Source organism: Choloepus didactylus, chromosome 20 (assembly GCF_015220235.1).
Source record: "Choloepus didactylus isolate mChoDid1 chromosome 20, mChoDid1.pri, whole genome shotgun sequence".
In the NCBI taxonomy this organism is placed as follows: domain Eukaryota; kingdom Metazoa; phylum Chordata; class Mammalia; order Pilosa; family Megalonychidae; genus Choloepus; species Choloepus didactylus.
The window spans coordinates 15,219,813-15,245,936 of record NC_051326.1 but is presented as its reverse complement, the minus strand read 5'-3'; the positions used below and the strand labels follow the sequence as shown (position 1 = coordinate 15,245,936).

Below are 26,124 nucleotides of genomic sequence, written 5' to 3'. Positions count from 1 at the left end.
GCGTGCCTGCACACTGAGATGCAAAAAACGGTAGTCTCCAGAATGTTCATGGTGGCTATTACAGGTTGTGGGATTTCACTTTTTCCTTATACAATTAAGTAAAATTCTTAAAATTTTCACAAAAAAATATGCATTATTTATAAAATTGGGGGGGTGGCGGCAATGAGATCATTTTCACAGAGGCAAAAACTATGTACTCTTTAAGGCCAGCCAAATTTCCTGAGCCCCTAGTGTGTCAGGCACAGCAGCAGATGTTTTGTGTACTTCAGGATGAATCCTCACCCCGATCCTGCAACAAATCAGGACACTGAGGTTCACAACGGGTAAGCCAGTCAGTCACCTGCAATCACACAGGTGCTCAGCAAGTGTGGGAAGGCAAGGGCTGAACCCAGGTGGGCCTCCGAGGCTCGCCCTTCCCCACCTCTGCACAGCACTCTCGCTTTCTGGGCTGTTCAGTTCAGGGACTTGACCTGCGGACTCACAACCCCTGTGCCCCTTCACCTGCCTGCATCCAGGGGCGCCTGTCAAGAACCCCTCACCCTCTGGGATGGACGGGTTCAGAATGAGTCCCACCAGTTCCCTGCCTTCAGGGCTCTCCAGCCTGGGTCACTCTGTTATCACCTGGATCCATAAGGGCTGGAGGGGTGAGGGCTGCGCCACAGGCCTCCGGCACTAACCTCTGGGCTGCGCTTTGGCACCAGCGTCTGCAACCGTCGGTTGGGCGGCTCTACTTAGCGAGGCCCTGAGCTGCATTTCCCAGGCCCTTGACTGCCTCTTCACCCACAGACTTCTTATCAAGGGCCATGCCCATTACTATAAAATTCTTACACAGTAAAATGTGCTTGTATTACTCCGAGCTCACCATAGAACTTAAAAACAAAAACCCATCTACACAGCTCAACTGAGAACAGAGAATTCTGCAAGCATCAGGAGAAAAGCGCATTTTCTGTGCTATTTGTTGGCTTTTTGGAGCATGAAGGACGTGAACTAAGGTTCCCAGAGAGAGGAGAAATAAGGGACATTATTTTAATGCAAACTTAAAAAGAGAAAAAACACATTGCATTTTTGTGCAGTTTTCTTAGTTTTAAAAAACATGCACTGAACATGCACTCATATATTCCAATTGGTCCTATATTGCCATTGATTTTAATTAGGAAAGAAAAACTGCTAAGGGTGATCTGGAGGCCCAGGGGAACTAGGGGTTTGTGTGAACTCATGCAGATAAAGACAAGCTCTCTTCATTTTCCACCCTCTCTTGGCCCAGACAGCCTTTTTACTCCCCTCAGCACAGAGACCCCAAAGGGCGCAGCCAGGAAGAGATGGAGATGTGAAAGGGGTGCTTCTCGTTGCCCCCAGCCCCCAGTGGCGCCTGTGCCCCCCCTGCCCGCTGCCCACACCTCCCTCCTTCAACACCAGCCAAGCAGTCCTTCATCCTGGCATGCTGGGACTGGCTGCTGGCGATCTCGGTCCTTAGCTTGTTGTGTGGCAATGCACATAGCAGTGTTTCCTAGCCTTTCCATTCCCTTCTGGGTTTTGATTTCAGCTTCTTCCTTCTGTGGCTCTCTCTCTCGCTCTGTCTGGATTTCACTCAACTTATGAAAGACTCCAGTCATAGGATTAAGACCTATTCTGATTGAGGTGGGCCACACTTTAACTGAAGTCACTTCACCAAAACATCCTACTTACAGTGGGTTCACACACACAGGAATGGATTAGGTTTAAGAACATGTTTCTTTCTGGGGTACATACAGCTTGAAACCACCATATGGTGTGGGGGGGTGTTCTAAAATTAGATTATGGTGACTGGAGTACAGCTTTGGGAGGCAATGGCAAGACTGTCCTGGCCAGCAGCTGAAAGTGACCCTGTGAAACAGTGTGGTGGTGTCAGAAGCCAGGGGCTCCTACCAGGGAGAGGGACCTGTAGCCCAGGTAAGAGCTGTGGCCAAGAGCGTGAAGAGGTGTGTGGCTGAGCACGGAAGGACGGGATGGGCCAATGGCACAGGGGGTAGAAATTCAGGTGACATGTGGGGAGAGGCTGGGCTCCCCAGCTGGGTTCTAAGAAAGATGATTATGGAGTGGGGGCGGGGGAGGGAGGGTGCCTGCTCTGTGGAGAGAGGCACTCAGAGGGCCAGATTCCAGCTACAAGGAGTATCACAAGAGAAGACGAAAAAGGAAGGGTGTCCTCAACAAGCACCCTTCTCTGCACCAAAATGAAACACGACCGGAGCAGGCTGAAGCAACTTCCAGAATAGCTTGTAGAAAATGAAAAGGGACACACGATTGACCCTCCCCACAACTGCTTCTAGTAAATTCCTCTGCACAGCTCCACCCCAGCCTCCCTCCCCATCACCTCAAGCAAAACACCCTCCCCTCCCTGCTGGACCTGTACCCCAGGGGCCATTGGTGCCAGCTGCCTCTGACAGTCACACAGCTGCTCTCCAGCTCCACCCAGGAAGGGGGGAGCAGAGAGAGATTCCGGAGAAAATGGTAAACAAATGAAGCAATGGGCTCATAGGGCAAAACAGGCAAGGAAAACAAACAGTGTAATTCTCTGAGTGACCCTATATCCTGGTTTGCTTGGTACAGGTCATTTATGCCTATAGAACCAACTAAAATATTAATAGCAACTCCTTCTCTCAGGAATGCCCTGCTCTGAAGTATAAATTATATGGCCACCCAAGTGAGAGCACTTCAGGCAGTTACTTTGAGACACATTTACAAAAAGGAATAGAAAATATTCAACTCAACACATTCACTGCTTAGGAAGTGGGGAACAGGCCTCGTGCCAAGTGTCACAGGAGAGTTCCTGTGTTAGTCTTCCAGGCTGCATAACAAATGACCCAACTTAGCGGCTTAAAACAACACACATCATCAGCTCGCACTTTCTGTGAGTCAGGACTCCAGGCACAGCTTTACTAGATCCTCTGCTCCAGGGGTCGGATGGGCTGTGTTCTCACCTGGAGGACCGACTGGGGAAGAACCACTGCCAAGCCCACTAGGTGGCTGGCAGAATTCATTTCCTCGTGGCTGGAGGACTGAGGTTCCTTGCTTCTTGATGGCTGCCAGCTGGAGGCTGCCTGCAGTTTCTTGCCAAGTGGGCTTTCCCAACTCCGCCACCTCACGAAGCCGGCAGGGAGCCTCTAGAGTGGGTTTGCTGGCAAGATGGAGTCTTACACAACAGGATACACAATTATGGGAATGACATCCCTTTGCCACAGTCCATGGGGAGAAGCAAGTCACAGGTCTCGCCCACACTCAAGGGGAGGGGATGTCAAAAAGGCTAGGAATTGGGGATTATGGAGGCCACCTTAAAGTCTGTCACAGTCCTTGGAGGGAGAACGTGTCCACAAATCACCAAAACATAAGCAGAATGGAGCAAACACTCTACATGAGGGAACCTACTCTGCAGAAGGATCCAGACTCCTAACCCATCACCTAGGACCAAAGAGGGCACAACACCACCATATATTCTCTCTGCACTGATACAGGCCACCCGAAGCACAAGGTGCCCCAGAGGTCCCTCCTCTGTGCAATGGCTGAATGTTGTCTTAGGTTCCGTTTAGCTCAGATATCCTGGGGTGGCACCTGGCCCATTTCAGGTGCTCAGTAAGCACCTGCTGATGAAGGCAGGGTGGAAGGGATGAGCACACGCATGTGTTATCGTGCGGAGGTTCATGATGCCCACCCAGGGCTTTCATCACTTGCATTCTGATTTAAGCTTAAATTTCCCGAGTAAAAATAACTGAAAGGGAAAGCATTGGAAATACGCTTTGCTTATGGCAGTAATGGGTCATTCCCACTTTCTGGCTTCAGAGCCTTTCTGTTTTGAATGAGCTCCACATTCTGTGTCTTCAGTAGGCCCTGCTGGGGATTAAGTCGTGTTCCCCATGAAGACAGGTTCAAGTCTTAATCTGTGTTCCTGTTAGTGTGAACCCATTTGTAATTAGGACCGTTAAAGATGAAATTATTAGTTAAGGAGAGATGTAGACGTTTGTGAATAGGATCTTCAAAGATCCTATTTAGATGAGGCCAAGTTGAGTCAGGGCAGGCTTTAATCCTTAATCCACATGGTTTAAGTCCTCATAAGGAGAAGAAATCTAGCCAAAGAGCACAGACGACCTGAGCAGGAGAAGCAGAATCCAGAAAGAGAAGCCAAGAGCCGGAGGCAGAGATGCAAGCCACAGAACCCCAAGGACGGTAGCCGGTCAGCGCCAGAGTCCAGGAGAAAGCAGGGCCTGGAGAGACCCTGACCTTGAACTTCTGGCTCCGAACCATGAGACAATAAATTACCATTGTTTAAGCCAGCCGGTTGTGTGGTATTCGTCATAGCAGCCCTGGCAAACAGGACAGATCCCAAAGCCCTACTCTGCATGCTTGTGTCTTAGGGGGGCTGCATCTGGAGTCCACTTGAGAGTATAAGCTATGAACTTGAGCGTGGGGCCATGAACTTCACCCTTGTAAACTTTTCTTGAGTCTTCAACAGGGTAAGCCAGAGCCAGCCAGGGCTGCCAAATTATTGTTCTTATTGTTTATCATGTAAAGCACATACATGATAAACATTTAAAATCATACAGTTTTTTTGAGTAATAAAAATGTTTTAAGATTGATTGTGGTGATGAATGCACACCTACGTGATGATACTGTGAACCACTGATTGTATACTTCGGATGGATTGTTTCGTATGTGAATATATCTCAATAGAAGTGCTTTAAAAAAAAAAACACATAAATAGTGGCAGTTTCTCAAGGTCCCTCTTCTAGAGATGATGCTCTAGAAAGCTCTATCATAGGTTTCTTTGTGTTTCCTTCTATGGCAGTCTATGCATAGTTAAGCATGTATGTAAGGATACTCCCTTTTGCATTCTTAAATGGTAGCATGCACCGAATACCATTCTGCTCTGTTTTCTCATGAATATTCTTCTGCACTGGTTCGCTATCAGAACAGGAAGATTTGTCTTATTCTTTTGAATGGCTGCGTAATATTCCTTTGTAAGAACGGAGTGTAATGTATTTAATTAGTGCTCCAACGATGGGCATTTAGGTTGTGTCTAGTTTTTTGCTAGTACAAACAACACCACAATCATATTCCTTGCTGTTTTTCACTATGCACATATGCTTATTGATCTTTAGGGTAAATTCCTAGAAGTGGCATTGCGGGGTGAAAGGGTGTAAGCAATTTCAGATAGGGCCAATCAGCAGGTCTGCCGGTTTGAGCTGAAGGAAAGCTTGACGGTCTCAGCAAGAACACCATGTGGGTGTCATAGGACAGCCAAGCATCTCATCGCGATCATCTCATTTTACAGAGAAAGAAATTGAGGCGTTTCAACTAAACTTCTCCTCCTGAGCTCTCCATCACCTCTGCCTCAACAATCACACAGTTCGCCCTGTTGTCTGACAGTCATGGACCTCTGACCATGTTTTCAGACATCTTTATGTTCCTCAGCATTCAGATGTCATTAGCTCCACTTATTGAGGCTCATGCATGTTATCCCAATAGTCCTCTAACAAACCTGTGAGGAAAATAGTACATTCCTTATTCCTTCAAATCAGAAGGAAACTGAGGCTTGGGGAGGTTAAATTGCTTTTGCCCAAGATCTCTCACACCTAGGGAGCAGCAGTCAGGATTGAAACCACGGATCTCTCGTCTGCGTGCAAGTCCTTCCTGGAAATCACACTGTACCTTACGCAGATCTGAGGGAGGTGCAAAACCACTGCAAACAGCAGCTCTTGGGTAAACTAAGTCCCTTTGCACTAAACTTCACCATCACTGGACAGTTATTCAACTTCTCTTGCTTTCCAAGCTGCTCCAACATTCATTTCCAGTTCCTGGCAATTTACATTCTTTTCCAGGTATTTAGAGCTTAACTACATATTGGTTGCCCCTCGTGACTCTGCTTCATCTCTCCTCGAGAAGGAAAGACAATTTGATTTCTCTCACGATGGCCAACTTTGTAAGAGCAGAACAATTTTAATAAAATCAAAATTGATTTTGATTGACAGAAATCAGCTTTACTTGGAGTCCTTTGCCCTCAAAACTATTGTTGTAGGTCCTGTTTCTGCTGAATGATTATTTCAGACAATTTTATTCCTACTTTTACACAAATTCATTAATGACCAACTTCCCAACTAAGAGACTAGAAAGCATTCTCTGATCAGAGAACATGGGACATTGATCCTCAAGCCAAAGAATTAACAAATATTTATGCACTTCTCTTTATGTGTAAACTCTCAGGCACTAAGGGTGAAATCACATCCCCCATACCAAAAACAAAATTTAAAGATAAGCTCTATTCTCAAAAACGTATTATCAGCTGGGTAACAAAATCATATATGTGATGTTCACAAAAATGCGAATAATGATGTACTATCCAAAATTACGAAAAAAATTGGGCATCAGTAAGTAAAATGCTAGCCATTTAAAAGCCAAGATTTGTAAATTAGGTAGAAACGTGGAGAAGTTTTCTCTAAAAGTCAGGTTAAAGAGCAGAATATGAAACAGTATCCTTATTGTGACTGCAACTCTGTAAAAATTATGTCAGCATATGTTCAAGGGCTTGAATGGAACGAGCAAAAATTACATTAGCTGCATTGGCCTATAGGTGATTTTATGTTTGCTTAAATATTCAAATAATAAAATATTTATACATCTTAAAAGACAAAATTAAATCCTACCTTATGAAAGACACGAACTATCTAAGTGCTTATGGGACTCAGTGTTCAAGCAGGAAATCTAGTTTTAAATCACTGTTTGGTCTGATCTTGCCCACTTGCTGGTATGAGGAACAAGACAGAGATAGCAGGCTCCTGGTAGGAAAACTCTCCTTCTCAGGAACAACGCAGGTAAGGATTGGGTCTCATGAGGGAAAACCAGCCCACAGTGGAAATGGATTTGCCATGCTTTGTCTTGGTTTGCCAGGCTGCTCTCACGGATACCGTACATGTTGTTGGCTTAAACAACATGCGCTTATGGGCTCACAGTTTCAGAAGCTGGAAGTCCAACATCAAGATATGGGCAAGGCCTGCCTTCTCCCTGAAGACCCTGGTGCCTGCTGCTGGCTGCTGGTGAACCCCGGCGTTCTCGGCTTCCTTCTCTGCCTCAGGTCATATGGTGATGTCCTCTCCTTTCTTGTGTTTGCTCTTCCCATTTTCCAGTGGCTTCCAGCTTCTGGCTCTTTATAGTACCACCGATAATCTGGATTAAGGCTCACGCTACCGGGGACTGAACCATGTTCCCCACAAAAGGCACGTTCAGGTCCCAACCCCGGGTTCTGGGGTTGTAAACCCCAGGTGAACCCATTGTAAACAGGACATTTGAAGATGTTGTTAGTTAAGGTGCGTCCAAACTGAATGAGGATGGGCCTTAATCCAATTCGGCTAAAGTCCTTAAAAGCAAAGGAAATTGGACACGAAATGAAAAGCCACAGGGAGCAGCTAGAAGTTGGAACTCAACAGAACCCAGAAAAGAAAGAAGATGCCACCATGTGCATTGCCATGTGCTGGAAAAGCCAAGGAATCCCAGAGATTGTCAGTTAGCCAGAAAATATTGACCCTTGGAGAAAGCAAGCCTTCTGGCCTCTGAAGCCGTGAGCCAATAAATTCCTGTTGTTAAGCCAAACCATTTTATGGTACAGTATTTGCTTTAGCAGCCAGGAAACTCATACATCCCCTCATTCACCTGGGCTACACCTTAACCAAAAATAACATCTCAAGAGGTCCTATTTCCAATAGTTTCACCCCACTGGAATGCAGATTAAGAGTAAGATTATGACTAAATTGGGGAACATCATTCAAGCTACCACATGCTCCTTTGGCTGCGTATGATTCATTACCACGATCCTAAAATTATTTTTAAATCACTGCTCTTAATCCACACTGCCCATGTTTTTCATTGTCACCCCCTGGGCCACACTGTAAAAAACAAGTCATGGAGATGAGATTGTTTGCCTTATTTATATACACAATCTGAAAGTTATATTGCTCATATCTTTGTGCTTTGTCTTCACTGTTTTTCATTAGTTGCAATGATTCATGCCATCATAATCCAACTATAAAAATCAGGTCCATCCTAAATCTTTTTAGAAACACACACAAAAGGGAGATATATGCTATAATCTGTAATTCCATGATGACACTTTTGGGGGGACATTTCTAAGCCACAGAAATCACACAATTCAAAATTCTATTTGACCCAACACAAGAAATATGAATGAGAACAAAAATCATGTGTCAAATCTTGTCCCAGGCTTTCAGGACACCTCTGGAAAGATCTTTGGATCAGTGTTGCAATTTTAGTTTTATTCTCATCTTTTCCTTAAGAAATGGGAGTTAAGAAACTCTAATAGCAAGACTAAGTCTGATACATAACCATAGTTTAAAAGTGTTCATTTCAGCCAATCAACCAGTTGCTTTCTGGATAATTCATGAAGATGAGTCTAATTTCTTTTTAACTATTAGCCTACTGTGAAGTCAGAGACAAAGTTTAAATTTCTACTTTTTGCTGAAGAATAAGAGTTTGAAATCAATCTCTGATCAAGCCACATCAGGATACCAGTCTATGGAAAGTCTAAAAACCGTTTCATCACACCATTGCATACCTTGGAGTGTCCATTAAAAAAAAAAAAATCACCATTCATTTTACTGTTTGGCACGATTCACCAAAGCAGAACATATGCATACCCTTGACCCAGCAAGCCTACCCCAAAGTATATACCTAACAGAGACGCCTTATGTTCACCAAAAGACACGTACTAGAATGTTCATGGCATCGCTATTCATAACAGCCCTAAACTGGAAACTACCCAAATGCTCACTAACAACATAATGGATAAATTGTGGTGCAGTCACACAACACAAGGCCTGACAGCAATGAAAAGGAACAAACTAAAGGCCACAACAAGAGGAATCTCACAAACATAACAGTGAGCCAAAGAAGCCCCTCACAAAGAGATTCCGTTTGCAAAACCTTCAAAAACAGGCACAGCTAATCGGTGCTCGTCTGTAGGAGAGTGGTCAGTTACCTCGAAGGAACTGGGACTGGGAGGGGCCCAAGGGGGCTTCTGGGGCCTGGGAAATTCCAGTTTCCTGATCTGGGTGCTGATTACATGGGTTTATGTTTGCAAAAACTCATCAAGCTCTACACATAAGGTTTCTTTACTTTTCTGTATATGCTTCAATAAAAAGTTCAAAAATACAACCCTTTTTCAAAATACACCCCCACCCACTCCACCCTCCCAAAGTCACCGTTTTATGAACGTGTGCGGCCCACTTTAAAAACCCAGGTACCTTCATTCACAAAGCTGAAAGCGTTTTATATATGCTGAAAACAGAAGGGAAGAGACATTAAAAAAAACACACAAAAAAACTGGGGGCTACATTTGAATTTTATAATAGAATGAACATCTCAACCCACAAGGGCAGAAATCTGTTCGAAGTGGTAAAAACGATAAAGGAGACAGACTTCAGCATCGAGTGGAGCCTGCTCTGCAGAATGACAAAGGGAAGGACAGGCCCAGACAAAAGAAGAGAGAATAAAGACCCAAGGCCTGGGAAGTTGGAGTCAGCCTGTGGAGGGTGTGAGGTCAACAAACGGGCGGCCTGGAAATGGACACTGAGGTGACACAAAGACAGTGTGATTAAGTATGCGGCACTGTTAATGTGTGGGAGACACATATTCACAAGGAGGACACAACCCCCCCAAATTCTGCCTAGCAAATGAAAATAGACAGATGTCAGGGGGCGGGGAGTAACACAACTGCTCAATTCAGAATGCAGAAAGTCTTTTTTCAAAAGAATCTGGTCATTCATAAAACCTCAACCTCACTTGGGCCAAATGGTTTTAAATTTAAATGGGGAGCCAAAGGCCTCAGGGGCTGAAAGCTCCTGTTACCAGTCAGTCATTCTTTCAACACTATCAATTGAATGCCGACAAGCATTATTTTGTGCTAGAAGCTACATGGAGGGAAAAGAGAGGTCCAAATTCTATTTTAATCATGGTTGAGGTGGACACATTTTGTAAACTAAATTCTTTACCGTATTGTAAACTGAACACCCACTAGTAAGAGTCTCAGCTTTTTACACACACGGGCCCAGCAGTGGACCCTTGGGTTTGAAGCCTGGCTCTGCGGCTTCCCTAGATGGGTGGCCTGGGCACCACCATTGACTCCCCTGTAGAACGGGGATCCCAACAGCACCTAATCATGGGAACTAGAATAGCACTTGGCACAAAAAACTGTTTTGCAAGTGTTTGTTAAATAAAACAACTAATTCTGTGGTGCTGAGTGGTGCCAAAATTCTATATTTCTTAGTTGGAAACAAGATATTTTTATTCCCAACAATTTGTATCAAACACAAACACTCATTCCCACACCAAGACCAGAACAGCCTTGGAACAACAGCCCCCACCACAGGTGTCTGTTCCTTCCGATGGTGCAGGAGACTCCAAGCCAGCCCTACACACGGGGATGACTTGACAAAGCTGGAGACAGCACTTCTGGAACATTCTTAACTCTTCAAGTTCTCTGCTGCTGAAAGCAGCTGTAGTTAACGAGGCTGCAGGGGAACAGACTCAATCCAGAGCCACCCCTACTATTTGCGGGGTTGTGGGGGGGAGCTTCAGAAAGGGGTCTTAATCATTCTTTCTGCTCCCACTTCCCACAGGCCCCGTGGGACAAAAGAGTAAATGGAAGGTCAAAATGTCGTTTCATGGGCACACATTCTGGGAGGAGAGTATGATGAAAATGATGATGATGATGATGATGATAAATGACATTTACTGACTACTTACTTAGGGGCCAGAAACTGTTCTCAGTGACTTACATGTATTAACTCATATAATCCTCATATCAACCCTACGAGGTAGATCCCACCACCCCATTTTATAGATGAAGAAACTGAGTCCCTGAAAGGACAGTAATTCACCTAAGCATAGACAGAAAATGGCATAGACAGAACGCAGGCATTCTGGCTTTGGAGCCCAAGCTCCAACTCCTCTGGGACTGTGAGGAGGGAGTGTGGGGGGACGGCAAGGAAAGCAGTACAAAACGAGGCAGTGACTGATGAGAGAACTGGGGGGCTCAGGAGATGCTATGGTTGAGTCAATTTATTTTAAATTACAGTTTCAAAGATTGAAATAGAACAAATAACAGTGTTCCTTCATTAATTTCTTTTGTTAAAGTATATAATTTGTGCCCACTTTTATAAATAAATATCAAAATTAATTAAAGACCCACACTGCAGTATTTGAGCCTTTCATCAGCAAATAAAAAATTTAAGGCAAAACAATCTTGAAATTATTTCTCATTTATTCATTATGAGTGAAATAAAAACATCTTAGTTGAAATTTTTTTTTAAAGAAACACACCTATTCTTTCTTGATCCCATATTATATTACTTCTCCCTATGGAATTTCACATCTACAAAGATTGTCTGCATTAACATCTTAAAAGACCTTTCTGAAATATTTTCTTATAGCTCAGAAAATAAAAATGTATAAACAGGATCAGATTCTATCAGAAGTTGGTAAATTTTTACACCAGAAAGATACATTGAGTCTCAGATACTCTTTCTATAATACCAATTTCTCTGGCCTTCAATTTTTATCTGAGCCCAAATTTAAAGGAAAAAGATCTGCAAACACAATTCACTTTTACTCCAGAGACATGCAGTTCCCCAAATGAAGGGCTACGCTCAGTCTTGAGTTAGAGGAGCTACTGAGGAAGGGAAATTCTCAGATATCCACGATGAGGGGTAGATAGAGGTGAGGGTACCCCAAATGAAGCCTACACCAAGTTTCAAACCTAATTTTGGCCAATCGTGGAAACTTTCCTTGCTGTGCAACAGTTTCCAGAGGTGGAAACAAGCAGCATATTGAGAAGGATACAACAACCCTGACTTAAATTTTCACATCAGAGAAGCTATGTTGAAAATGGCCAGCTCTTCATTCCCACGAACTTCTTTTGTGTACCTAGCCGAGGTCCCCAAGCTCAGGAAGAGGGGGACTTAGAATGACACCCTAGAATTCTGAGGCCATAAAGTCCTCCTCTGGGGCCGCTCTACCTTTCTCCCTGTGGACCCAGGCTCCAGGTGTTTTCACAGGAAGGGCTTCGGCAACACATGGGAGAGAGATGCTGTTTTCTTTTCCCTGTTAAGTTCTGCCTCTATGGACACCCCATCATGACAAAAAGATTTCACATGGTGCGCTAACAGATTTACCCCCTTTGAAAACTTGTAATATTTGTTACAGGAAGAATAAACCAACAAAACATTCCCCCCTGAAACTTTTCCCCTTGGGTAATGACATGAAAACACATTTCCCATTGAAACCCTTTCATGACAAAAACCCTTCATTGTTTAATTTCTGGTTTCTATTTTTGGGATTCCTGGTTTTCACCTATTCTGGATGCATGTGCTCATATATTTGTTAATTCAGTCAAAAACATCCAATGAGAAACATTCCAGCTAATCCTTCCAGACCAGTTTTGTAAATTGTGAGAGGGACTGCCTCGGAGCACCATTTTTAAAAACCAGCCAGACACAGCCCGCTGCTGCTTTCCCAAGGCCACTCACAGCCCAGATGAGAAGCCATCATGACTGTCAACTACCATCTGTTCTGGGCAAGAGCCAACGTCACAGCACAGCCCCTCACCTTACAGACGAAGTTGCTGAAGAAAGGAAATTGTGAGGTTTCAAGGCAGGACTAAGAGCATCAAAGGCTCACCAGTTAATCTATCAGCATTGATGAGTGCTATGAAGCTCCAAAATTTCACCAAGCTTCTTCCTTATTTGGAACAAAAATGATTCTACTCCTTTTTTTTTTTTAAGGGAATGCCAATTTAAAAGTATAAACCTATAAACCTTATTATGCTCAAGAGTCACTGTTAACTTATCAACTAAACAATTTTCAAAGAAAACCTGTAAAATGTAATTCTGGCTTTTGGCTGTCATTTCTCATGTCAAGGGGCCGCAGCTGTGACATAAGGGTGTTTACACAGGGACCAAGGAAAGGCTGTGCTGAATCCCTGTTTCGTGCTTTGCATTTCTGCTCATCTGCTTTCCCACGGGCAAGCGGCCACCTCCTATCACGGAGCCACCCCAGTCTTAGGTCAGCAGACAATACAGGCGAAGTCTGCAAAGGACACATCGGCTCGGGTGCGGCCACTGGCAAAGGGGCGCATGTGTCCCCTGGCTGCAGGCTCTAAGCCAGGGGGTCGCACCCTTGGTGGGTGATCTCCGTGGCCGCGTCTCCTCGATTTCCCTACGATTCGCACAAGCCCTGCCGGCTCCCTCTATGCGACGTGGGCCCCCTCGGCAGACAAAGCCAAGCTGCCCGAGGGTGTACCCTCTCCGCCCCGAGGGGACCTCCGGCCCTGGGACCTGCGTCGCCGCCGGGCCGCTCAGCGTCGCGATCCGCGCCACGTCCCGGCCGCTGGTCACCAACGCTGGGCAGGCGGCGCCGTAGCCAGAAGGCACCAGGGACGGAGGGCGGCGGCCGTCTGGCGGCCCCACGGCCAGGGCGGACGCGCGACTCCCACCCCGGAATTCACGGCGGAGCTGGGTGCCCCCACGCAAACCCCGCAGAGATTACGGAGTGTTCTTCGCTCCCACGTGCCCTGAGATTTCTCCAGGCGCATTTTCTGCACCTGAAAACGGCAAATACGTTCTGAGGGGTGCCCCAGTTCGTTGTCGGGCGTACACCGGTGCTGGCTATTGTTCTCCGGGTCTCCCCAGAGGGAGACGACCCCCCTTCAGCCTCGCTAGCAGCATCTGCCGCTGGGCAAAGCCTCCCAGCTCTACGAAAAAACGGGGTGTGCCAGGGGCGCTGCGGATCATCGCAAAACCCCAAAAGAGTCCCCACGGGCTAGTCTGAAGCTGGGGACAAAGCTCCTGGCGGAGCCGGCCCACCGCTGTCCGGGATCCACCATCCCCTGCCCGAGCCCGGTCCACGGGCCACGCCCAGCGGCCACTTGGGCCGCCAGGCCCCGCGCCTAGAGCCGAGGGTCTTCGGGCCCGAGACCCGCCCCTCAGCTGCCTGTCCCTCCCTCTCCGACAGCCCCTCTGCCCCACGGCGACCCCTCCCCTGCACAGCTCGCGTCTGCTCCTCCCTCGCGTCTACGTTCCTCAAACCCAGGCGGTCTCCACCCTCCCGCGTCTCTCGCCTCTTCAGTCCGCAGCAGACCCAGTCTGGCCTCGCTGCCACCTGCACCAAACGCCTTCCCTCCCTCGTCAGGCATGGCCTCCGCCCCCTTTTCATTCCTCCCCAAACCCTGGTCTCCATTCCCCACTTTCCCCCGCTCAGCTTCCCCATCTTCCCATCCCTCCCCAACTACCCATCCTTCCCCATCTACCCATCCTTCCCCAACTACCCATCCTTCCCCATCTTTGCTCAAACCGAGGCCCGGCCTCCGCCTCTCTGTCCTCCCGGCTTTTCTCCAGCTCGGACTTGGGTCCCCTCCCCAGTCTCGAGGCGCTGCCGGGCGGGCTCCTGCACTGGGCTCAAGCCGGGGGACCTCGGCGCCGGCTCCGGGCCCGGCAGCGGCAGGGAGGCCTTTGTGGCTCAGGCAGGTGCCTCGGAGAAGGCGGGCGAGCCCCCTCGGGCGTCCGCTCCGTCGGCGGGACGGGTGGGACCGGCCGCCGGGTCCGGCCCCAGCCAGGCAAATCCCAACCCTGAGGCGAGATGGACCGAGAGTGTGTGTACCCGAGCGGTGGGTCGGAAGCAGCGGCGACCCAGAGCCCTCGGCAGGACGCGCCCGCGACCGATGAGCCCCGGCCCAGGCTCGGAGCCGTCACCGCCCCTCCACCGGCGAGAGCTGGACGCCTACTGCGTGCTAGACGTGAAGCCTGCCACCCAGCCGCCTCTCTCCGCAGTTCTGGGCAATCCCACAGGCACACATTAAATGCCTACTGTGAGCAAGGCACTGCACCGCGCTTGCGAGCGTACAAAGAGGACCCGATTAGGGCCCAGCTTAGCTCCGAAGGTCGCCCCCAAGTCCAAACCACACCCTCCGCCGCGTCCCCTGCAGCGCGGGCCCCCAGATCCCCGCCCTTTTGTGCGCCTCGCGGAGAAACAGGGAGGGGACGAGATGGATGCCCCAGCCCAGGTCTGGTGAGCCCGCCGCCCGCCCTGCCATCACCCACTCCTCTGGGCTGCGGCGGCTGCGAGGATCCGAGGGTCGGTGCGCCTCTCCCGGGTCTCGCCGTGGCGCCGGAGCTGCGGGTGCTCGGGGCGGCGGCGGCTGCACGCGCCGGGCGCGGGAGTCCGAGGCGACGAGCGGGGGAGGGGATGCGAGTGGGGGCTGGCGGCCGCCTCCGCCAATCACCGGTGGCGCGTCCCCTCCCCGGCGCTCCCCACCTCGCGCTAGCAGGTTAGCGGGAGGCGGGGACAGGCGGCGCCCCGCATCTTCGGCGCCGCGCGCGGCCGCCGCCTTCGGACTACAACTCCCGACAAGCCCTGCGCAGGGCCAGGGTCCGAGGAGGACAGAGGGCGCGGCCGAGAACCCCCTCAGCCCCCCTCGTGCCCTCCTCCGCATTCCTCGGGGTTTCCATGGTGACTCGCGACACTTCACAAAGCCCGGGCGCTGGGCCGCGCCAACGCGCGGGTCCCCCGGGAGGGATACGCCGCCTCCCCTCCCCCTGCAGACAATGCCCGGGCCCCTCTCCTCAGCTGCTGCGGGGCCCGGCCGGGGCCGCCGCGACCCGCCGAGCTCCTGCCCGACGCCTTCGAAGTGGGCGCTCGGCGAGGTCGAAGTGCGCGGTGCAGGGGGCAGGGCGTCCTTCCAGGAAAACGGTTCTGACCCGGGGCCACCTCAGGCCGTCTCTGTCCCGTCCGCGGTCTCGAACCCGGAGCGCCTTCCTGGGCGGCCAAGATGTGGCCCCGCGACGCGCCGGGGCTTGGTCCAGGGCTCTCAGGCCCAGCGGCCTGTCCTATTTCCGGGGACGGCGAGGCCTCTGGAAAGGTTTTATAACCTAATTTACATTTGCTTCACCTTGTTTCTCCACACACATAATGGAACAAAAACAACAAAGCTAAAAAAGGAAAAGGGGGGCGCCCCTTTGTCTCACCTCCGCAGCCTAATCCCCTCCCCAACTTTCGCCATAGAGCCTAGTTGAGGTGGTTGTATGGGTAGTTAGACGCGGTATAATTTGCCTCTGTTCACTTCAGGTCTCCCTGAATCCATTGCTACTGAGAGTGATAAAATGCAGCGCTGAGTCCTCACCTCCAAACCCATCCCGGGGACCCCACCTGGCTCCTGCCCTCTCAGGTTCCTGGAATGGGGGTGAGGGTGAGGATGGGGAGTCCCGTAGCTGCCTCCGCCTTACAACCGAGTCTTGTGAGGTGGTTCCCTACCGGGTATTTTCAAAACAAAATAGTGCTTCTCTTGGCTCCTCGGAAGGGTGCCCACTCACCCCCCACCCCCCGCCCATCCCGGTCTCAGTAAAGAAACCTGCGCAGCGCCGGGCCCAGCATGGCACGTCCTAGCCCTGGACCAGGCCAGGCTGACACTGGGGGGAAGGCGGTTCTGGATGACTCCATGGGATCTCCACGTCTCCCAGGAGAAAGCTTGCTTCTCCCACGCCCGGCCTGCATCGTGAGCTTAGGCAGGGAACCCCCAAATGGGCCTAGGGCATCCCCAAGCCACGGGAGCAGGAAAACTTGAGAGGGCTGGCCAAGCTCGGACACCAACCCACGGATCCAGGCAAAATGGATGGAGCTCCTGGGAAGGTAAGGGGAGCGCCCAGCCGGCTCCCTGCAGCCGGGTCCGCAGGCCACTGCGCGCGGGCGATGCCGCAAGTTTTGCCTAAGGGGAGGGAGCCCTCTAGTGGCAGCAAACGTTTTCTGCAGCGTTTTGGGGACCTCAAATTAGGACTCTTGCTTTCTTGGGCCTCACCTCCCCTGGGAAAGGGCTACCTCGAGGTCCTCCATCTGCCTGGGATTTTGATAATCGCCGCGCCCAAACCTGAGATTGCAAATATCCTAGCCCTTGATTTTAGCATTTGTTTTTTTAATCTAGGCCCTCTCTCCCAGGACGTTGAAACAACAGAGTGTTTGGAGTCATGTACCTAGCCTCTGACATTTTCTGGGTATTTGACCTTAGGAAAATTAATTATTCCATCTTAGGCTCAGCTCTCTGCAGAAAATAGGAGTCATAATACATTCTATTAACATAGTGATAATTACATGAGGAGATGTGTTACCAGACCAAGGCAGTGGATTCTTTTGCTCAATGTGCTCAAATGACCAATTCCTGAGACACTGGGGCTTCAAGGAGAGAAAGAGTTTTATTGCTAGGCACAAAGCAGGAAAACAGATGGCCTTTCAGTCCAAAATCTGTCTCCCTGAACTGCAGTAATTCTGATAGTTTTATAGCTTCAAAAGATGGGCAGGTTTTAGGATAATGAGTACAATGGCCCTGGCTTGTGTATTTAGAAATGATCTAATTATTGAGCATGCGCAGATTGCATGCTTAGTCACAGAACGTATGTAAGAAAATGATTGATGATGGGCATGATTTTTAGTATTATAATGAGGTATAGGTGACTTGTAGGTTAAAGTGTAAGCTACTGAGCATGTCAGGTGGGCCCATTTTGGTTAGATCCAGCTTTGGTTATCAAGATAACTTTGGGCTTGGGGTGGGTTAGTTCTGGGCTGACCCAACACCCTTCATTAATAAATATTAGGGCCTGTCTTCAGCAATCATAAGACTTTAAAGTTGAAAAACTGGATAAATGGGTACAAGTGAGGATTAGTCACAAGGTTTTTACGATCACAAGAGCACAAGATAAAGGCTATACAGTCATTATCAGAGATCAAGGCAGCTGGACTACAGTTCAGGCTTCTGGTATTTCCCTCTGTCTACTCTAATATACCAGAAAATAAAAAGTAAAAATCATTATCTATATAATGATTCAGTAATCATAATCAGTCCTTAAATCCTAACTTCTCAGTTACTTATAAAGGGCATAGCACACTGCCTTCCATAGAGCATACTCAACAAATGTATCTATTATTATTATTCATTTATTCAACAGCAAATGATTATTGAACAGTCAAGAAATATACTAATATGCGAACCCACCACTCTAACAGTCACAAAAGGCAAATGCCATGAGATCGTTATAAAGCTCATGTGACCAGTTCACACAAAGCAGAATATGAATTCAGCCTAGAGAATTCAGTTCTGAACAGATCTCCAGGGAATGGAGGTGCTGGAGTTGGATTTCACCTGGATAGTGAAGGAGAGCTTGAGTTCTGATGGCTGGCAGAGGCTTGAGATTCCAATATGAAGTGGCAAAAGCCTGTGGGTGGGGAAGCTGAGGGGTGTTTGGAAGACAGCTGAGGAACCCATGGTTTGAAGGTCAAGGGTGGGGAGAGGAGAGTGGTGGGGTAGGCTGGGCGACTGGCCTTTCCTCTTTGAGTAACTGTGTCCTGGGTTCCAAATAGCCTTCACAACAGACTTCAAAATGAGGTACCCACAAGTTAAGGGCTACGAATAGAAGACAGGGTGGCGGTGGGGGAGAACATGCTTCTTGAACTCCTGCGAGGAGCCAGGGACTACACAAAACAGGAGGAAGCACAGAGGAGACCGTGAGATGTCCTAACAGGGACAGCAGGGAGATGAGACCCTAGAGGTGCATCAGCCAAGCCAGAAGAAGGGTGCTGGGGTAGTGGGGTGGGGTTTGAACTGAAAACACCAAAGAATATCCCAATGATTTATCACCGTCTTTGAAATGCTGATGAACATAACAAAACTTTAACTCATTCCTTCTGGCCCAGGAAGTGGGTTTGTTTTGGTTTTTTTAAATTTCAAAGTTGAGTTTTGAAATAAAAGTTTTTCTCTCAGAACTAAAATGGCCATAAACCAGCAACCAGCTGGTTGATTCCAGCTACGCCAGCCCCCTGTATCAGAAATCTACACTTTTAAATTTGCATTTATTTCACACACATATCAAGATTCTTTAAGCCAAAAGGAACCTAGAAATTGCATAGTCTCAATGCCAACATTAGACAGATAAGGATAAAGAGCCTTTGTTTTAAGCCCTTTTCTCCCTGAACAAATAAAATTCATTTGCATGTTAGCAAGAATAATGGTGAAGGCAAGGAACAGACTCACATAAAACCAATCACCTCCAGAGAACAAAAGTACCTTTTTTGTTTTCCACTTGTCACACTCCACGACAACACTGCTTTATTACACATCTGGCCACCCTGCGAGGAGCTGAAAATATTGGAAAGAATTGTCACCCCTCCCTACTCTCAAGTTAGGTTTTTGTATCTAAAATCAGTCCAAAGAAATAAAATAGTAAAAAAGACCAGTTAACTACCTTTTTGAAGTTAAACTACCTTTACCTGACTTTGTCTGATACTCTTTCACGAAGTGAGCCCTTCTGTTGAGCTAATTTTTCCTCTTAAGTCAAATTAATCAGAACTTAAGCTATTATTTATGGAGCATTTCCTGTATGCTTTATGCATGCTACTCATTTAATCCCCACAATAGGTCTGTGAGGTAGATGTCATGACCCCAGTTTTCTGGAAGAAGGAATATTAGGCTCTAAAAGGCAAGTAACTTGCCCAAGGTCAAACAGCGCAAAAGGGGCAGCACCAAGCTCAAAACCCAGCCCTGATGGAGGGTCCATGTTTTTTCTGTTAGATCACACTGCCTGTTATCAAACAATATTCTACTTCCATGCGCCCATTTCCCAATTCTGTGATGGTGATTTTGAATTTGTATTGTAATTTTCAGGGTGGTAGCCACCCCCTCCAGCTTGATGATTTCTTTGAATTTGGTTGGTGTGGGTGCTCCATAAGATACAGAGGAAGTAGCCATGTGTCGGGCTATTTAACCCCATAGGGGTTGGAAGAAGGACATGGCCTGTGCAGGCAGCTGGGGCAGGTGCCTGGATGACCTGGGACAAGTTACCATCCTCAGCTGAGACTTTGCTTCTCCACTGCATGGATGCTGGCTTGCACTCTGCCATGGTGAGGATCAAAAGCAGCAGGATACACAGACAATTGTACACCGATTTTCATAGCGGTGCTATTCACAATTGCCAAAAGAAGGAAACAACCTGTGTCCATCAACCAATGAATGGATGAACAAAATATGGCGTATACACATGATGGAATATTATTCAGCAGTAGGAAGGAACGAAGTCCTGAAGCATGTGACAACATAGATGAACCTGGAGGACATTGTGTTGAGTGAAATAAATCAGACACAAAAGAACAAATATTGTATGATCTCCCTAATATGAACTAATTATAATATGTAAAGTCATAGAGTTAAAATCTAGAATACGGATTACAAGGAGATAGAATGAAGGTAGAGAATGGGGAGTGGGTGCTTAATGTGTGCAGAAAGTTTAACTAGGTTGAATTTAAATGTTTGGAAATGGATAGAGGTGATGGCAGCACATCAGGGTGAGTGTAATCAACAGCGCTGAGTTATGTGTGTAATTGTGGTTGAAAGGGGAAATTTAGGGTCATATATGTCACTAGTAGGAAAGCCAGAGGATGAAACATGGGACTGTATAATCCAGTGAACCCTGTGGTGGACGATGACTATGATTAATGGTACAAATATAAAAATGTTCTTAGGTGGGCGCATCACCTTCCACCTTTTGAAACCCGCCTGCATCGTTCAGCGTCTCCAAGTCTCATTCTCCATTTCTGGAACAGGAAGTAGCCGAGTGCTGCCCACAGGTGTTGTGGGAGATAAAGGAGATGATGTCATAAGGTGCCCTGTTCAAGCAAAAGTTTATAATTGACAAAGTGAAAATTCAATGATGGAAAGCACCACACAATTGAAATTTACCATTCTAGCAGAGCACTCTGGAGGGGTTATGAAGACTAAATAGGTTAGAAGAGTGCCTGGTACGTGGAAGTGCTCAAAACTTGTTAACAATTATCTTTATAATCATTACGATTATCTGTTCAGTGAAACAAATGTCCTTATTATTGTGAAACTAGAGTAGACAGATCGTAATCCTGGTAGAAATAAAAGAACTCTACTTGGCTTCATCATACATCCAATGGAAATAGTCTGCAATTCCTGGCATTCACCCCTCCCACCCCCACCCCAACTATGGGTACCTTGACTCCCCGAATTGTCCGGCCCCTAATTCAGTGTTTAGCTGGATTCCTAACAAGAGCCGGCTGTTTAACCCCACAGGGACTCAGAGCACTTGGAAGAAGGACATGGCCTGTGCGGGCAGTTGGGGCAGATGCCTGGATGACCTGGGACAAATGAGCGTTGGGACTTTGTTCTCCGCGTCCAGGATCCAAACATCCCCACTGCCTCCCTCTCCCACTCCTCTCTGGCTTGGACGCCTTGTGCTGAGACTGCTGTGCTGGCCTGCAGTGAGCCCTGCTTGCTTTGCAGAGCTCCGTGCGGCCCACAGCAGGGGTTCTCCACTAGGCTTAGAACCTTGGCCAGCAGCCTACACGGGTGCTTTATGCCACACCCCAGAGCCAGAGCGCCGGCTTTTTGCTCCGGGGAGGAGAATTTGTGCTGGGGCTGGCCGCAGTGTCGGCAGGCTTTCAGCTTTCAGACTTGTCAGCAGATGCTCGTTTGTGCTGGGAACTGGGCTCACGTGGGTCCAGGCAAAGTGCCCCAAGGTCAGACCATGCCTCTGGGCTCCTGATCAAATGAGATAACATATAAGTAATTGCCCAGCTTTTTGCTGAATTGAATATAAACCATTACACAAAAGACAATCAATATTGTCATTATGATTGGATCTGGAGCCTAAAAAGTCCCCTGGTTTTGCTTTTTATTTTTGCTGGGGGTGGGGGTGGGGGTTGGTAAGCCATTCTTAGCCTTGAAGTAACATGTTACCTGGATCAATGGAAATGTGATGGGTGTGGTCTGTAGCCTGTCATTCCACTAGACTCCAAATACAGAGAGTTAAAGAATTGAGAAGCTTATGAAAACCTTTCCAGAGAAATATTGACATAACTTTTTCTGGAAATAGAAATTTAAGACGGAGAAGGAGGTTCATTACTTGCTTGAGAATGGGAAGAAAATGGCAAGTCAGAGCAGTGTGATCTGGTGGCCTGGAAAATCCTACCAGGGAAGACTTGATGTGCTGTTCCAAAGTCCTTGGGAGGAGATGGTGGGGTTGGGGTGGTGAAGTTTGGAATTATAACATAACTTTGTAGCTGTGCTTTGGCCAGCCATCTTTTTGCTCTATTCCTAATGGAGAAGAAAGTTAAATCTCTCAAGTCTCTGATTTTATCCTCTCAAAGGCTTTCATAAGGTGGAACAAAAACAAATAACTGTCCAAACAAGTAGTGCTGAAACTTAGGTCTAGCCCCTGTAGTAAATGAGGGAAATCAAATTAGAATCTACCATCATAGGAACAGAATACATGCTAAGGATAAAGCCTATGTTTTTGTATGGAATGTTTATTCATCAAACAAATCTTGTGGACTCACTCACCTCTTTAGGGGATTCCCACAGAAGATAAGCTTCCCTGCCCAATAGCCAGAATGGACACTACAAAATGCCATCTGTTACTTGCTCTCAGGAGGAAAGGCATTCACATAAAGCTCTGCAAATCTAAACTGGGAGAAGAGCCCACATATTCTGTATAGGCCTCTCAGCCTCGTTCCTAAGTTCCTAACCATTTTGGCCAAAAAAAAAAAAAAAAAAGTTTTAGCCCTCCTTGCAGGTGACCACCATGAGGTACCAACCATGCAAAGGTAAATTTAGTACCTATATTTTGGTCCTATTTTGTTAAGGTCTCCAGCCCATCTCTATCGTCTGTATCTGATGTGAACTCTGAAAGAAGACTTTCTTCATAATGAATATTTTTTTCTTCATCATCCTGGAAATTTTTTCTCCAACAGGTATAGATTTGATATGGGGAAAATTTTCCAAAATCTTTCCATATTCTCTATTCAATTCAGGTAAATAAACATTTCTTGAGGCCTCATTATGTTCTAGGTGTTATGTCAAGGATCAGAGGTGTGATGGTTGAGTTCTTGTGTCAACTTGGCCAGGTAATGGTGCCCAGTTGTCTGGTCAAGCAAGCCCTGGCCTAATTGTTACTGTGAGGACATTTTGTGGACTTAAATCATTAGTAAGTTGATTGCATCTATGGCTGATTGTATCTACAATCAACTGAGGAGATTGCCTTCAGCAATGAGAGATATTTCATGCAATCAGCTGAAGGCCTTAAAAGGAGCAGTGATGATTTCAGCAATCAGAAGAGAGGATTTTCTTGTCTACTTCAGCCAGCTAGCTTCTCCTGGGGAATTCATGGAAAACCTTCATTAGCATTCCCAGCTTGCAGGCTGCCCAACGGAATTTGGACTTGTATATCCCCACAGTTGCGTGACACAATTTTATAAAATCTCATATGTACAGATATCTCTGTTAGTTCTGTTTCCCTAGAGAACTCTGAATAATACGGCTTGAGTACTGGTTCATAAGAAACAGAATCTTAAAAATGGAATTTCTGAACTGGCTCTGGGATTTTTGCAATTGGCTCTCTACTCTGATTAGATTCAAAGACATTAATGACTATTTCCATTAATCAAGCTGGGACCGATATTCCATGGCATGAGTTGGCAATAGAGACATGCAAAATGTTACCACTGGCTATGGCTACTCAAATGATTATAAGAGGCAAGACTCTGGGTGAGAGTGACTTTTTTGTTTTGTTTTGTTTTATTTCTGTAGTTGTACAATCATTATCAAAGATCAAGGCTACTGAATTACAGTTCAGCAACTTCAGGTATTTCCTTCTGGCTAGTCTAAAACATTGAGGTCTTCTATTTCTTCTCAAGTCAAAGTTGGTTGTTCATGCTTTTCTAGGAAATTCTCCATTTTGTCTAAGTTGTGCAGTTTGTTAGCATATAGTTGCTCTGTTCTAGTTTGCTAATGCTGCCAGAATGCAAAACACCAGAGATGGATTGGCTTTTATAAAAGGGGGTCTATTTGGTCACACAGTTACAGTCTTAAGGCCATAAAGTGTCCAAGGTAACACATCAGCAATCAAGTACCTTCACTGGAGGATAGCCAATGGTGTCCAGAAAACCTCTCTTAGCTGGGAAGGCATGTGGCTGGCGTATGCTCCAAAGTTCTGGTTTCAAAATGGCTTTCTCCCAGGATGTTCCTCTCTAGGCTGCAGTTCCTCAAAAATGTCACTCTTAGTTGCACTTGGGGTATTTGTCCTCTCTTAGCTTCTCTGGAGCAAGAGTCTGCTTTCAATGGCTGTCTTCAAAAATGTCTCTCATCTGCAGCTCCTGTGCTTTCTTCAAAGTGTCCCTTGTGGCTGTAGCAAGCTCCCTCCTTCTGTCTGATTTTATATAGTATGCCAGTAATTTAATTCAGACCCACCCAATGGGCGGGCCAACACCTCCTTGGAAATTATCCAATCAGAATCATCACCCACAGTTGGGTGGGGCACATCTCCATGGAAACACTCAAGGAATTACAATCTAATTAACACTGATAGGTCTGCTCACACAAGATTACATCAAAGATAACGGTGTTTGGGGAAACATAATACATTCAAACTGGCACATGCTCATAGTATCCTCTCATTATCTCTTTTATTTCTGTGGGGTTAGTGTTATGTCCCCCCTCCCATTTCTTATTTTATTTATTTGCATCCTTTCTCTTTTTTTCTTTGTCAGCCTAGCTAAGGGTCCATCAGTTTTATTGATTTTCTCAAAGAATCAACTGTTTTCTTGATTCTCTCTATTGTTTCCATGTTCCCAATTTCATTTAGTCCTCCTTTATTCTTTGTTATTTCTTTCCTTCTGTTTGCTTTGGGATTAGTTTGCTGTTCTTTCTCTAGTTCCTCCAAGTGATCAGTTAATTCCTTAATTTTTGTTCTTTCTTCTTTTTTAAAATAGGTGTTTAGGGAAATAAATTTCCTTCTCAGTACCACCTTTGTTGCATCCCATACGTTTTGATATGTTATGTTCTCATTTTCATTTGCCTCAAGATATTTACTGAGTTCTCTTGTAGTTTCTTCCTTGACCCACTGGTTGTTTAAGAGTATGTTCTTTAACCACCATATATTTGTGAATTTTCAGCCTTCTGCCTGTTATTGATTTCCAACTTCATTGCATTATGATCTGAGAATGTGTTTTGTATAATTCCAATCTTTTAAAATTTATTGAGACCTGCTTTGTGACCCAACATGTGGTCTACCTTGGAGAATGATCCCTAAGCACATGAGAAAAATGTGTATCCTGCTGTCATGGGGTGCAGTGTTCTGTAAATATCTGTTAAGTCTAGTTCATTTATGAAATTATTCAAAATCTGTTTCCTTTTTGATCCTCTGTCTAGATGTTCTATCCATTGATGAGAGTTGTGTGTTGAAGTCTCCAACTATTATTGTAAAGACATCTACTTCTGGGTGACAGTGTTTTTGCCATCTTAACAGAATTTTGTGAAGTTAAAAGGTATATTGATGTTGGCTGGTGTTCCTAAATATGCTTGATATATTTATAAAAGAAAGAGATGAGTTGAAGTCTTCAAATGCGTAACTTAAACACTGCATGAAAGATGTGAAACTATTCTATGTGTGTCCTGAAAGAAAGTCTTATTTCATGTAGCCACAGATTTGAAATCTCTGAAAACCAGACCCAGATCTCATTGTGCAAGTGGCAGAATTACAACATAAACTAAATTCCCAACCTTGCAGGGTCTCTGCTGTTAAAGTCATAGCATTGATTGGGAAGGACTGGAATCCTGAAAATTGGCAAGGGAACATATGGGTGGATAATGATGGAGGTGGAGACTTGAAATCCTGGATTCTGCTGAGTCTTTGCCAGATAAAACTGTAATGGTCTGCCCTGAGGAAACAGTCACCCAACCTCCAGTCTGCCCTGAGGAATCTGCCATCCAACATCTGCCTGAAGAGACAAACCCTAGAGTGCCTGATAAACCTGTAAACACCTTCCCTGAGGAAACACCCCTCACACCCCAGTCTGTAGAGATTAATCCTGTTTCACCAGATGAAAATGCAAGGAAATGCCCTGAGGTAATTGGCTTGTAAGACACCTTTAATTCTTCTCATGACCCACCCCCAGCACCCCTCTTTTCTCCAGACTTATAACTAGGCTGAAGTCCAAACAGACCTCAAAAGGTGAGGTACAAAGTGTGATCCATGA

The 26,124-nt window shown here is 46.6% G+C and overlaps 1 protein-coding gene across 2 annotated transcripts in view; it reads right to left on the bottom strand.

The window, feature by feature from the left end:
- Positions 1-15,336, bottom strand: part of DPYSL5 (dihydropyrimidinase like 5) — a 101,101-nt gene extending 85,765 nt beyond the window's left edge. Inside the window, exon 1 of one of the 2 annotated variants that reach the window (XM_037813292.1) lies at positions 15,132-15,336. The gene's annotated coding sequence lies outside the window, so the exon portion shown is untranslated. Of the gene's footprint in view, positions 1-14,691; positions 14,763-15,131 lie in introns of those variants that run through there. The other variant, XM_037813293.1, reaches the window with a different exon arrangement.
- Positions 15,337-26,124: the final 10,788 nt, after the last annotated feature.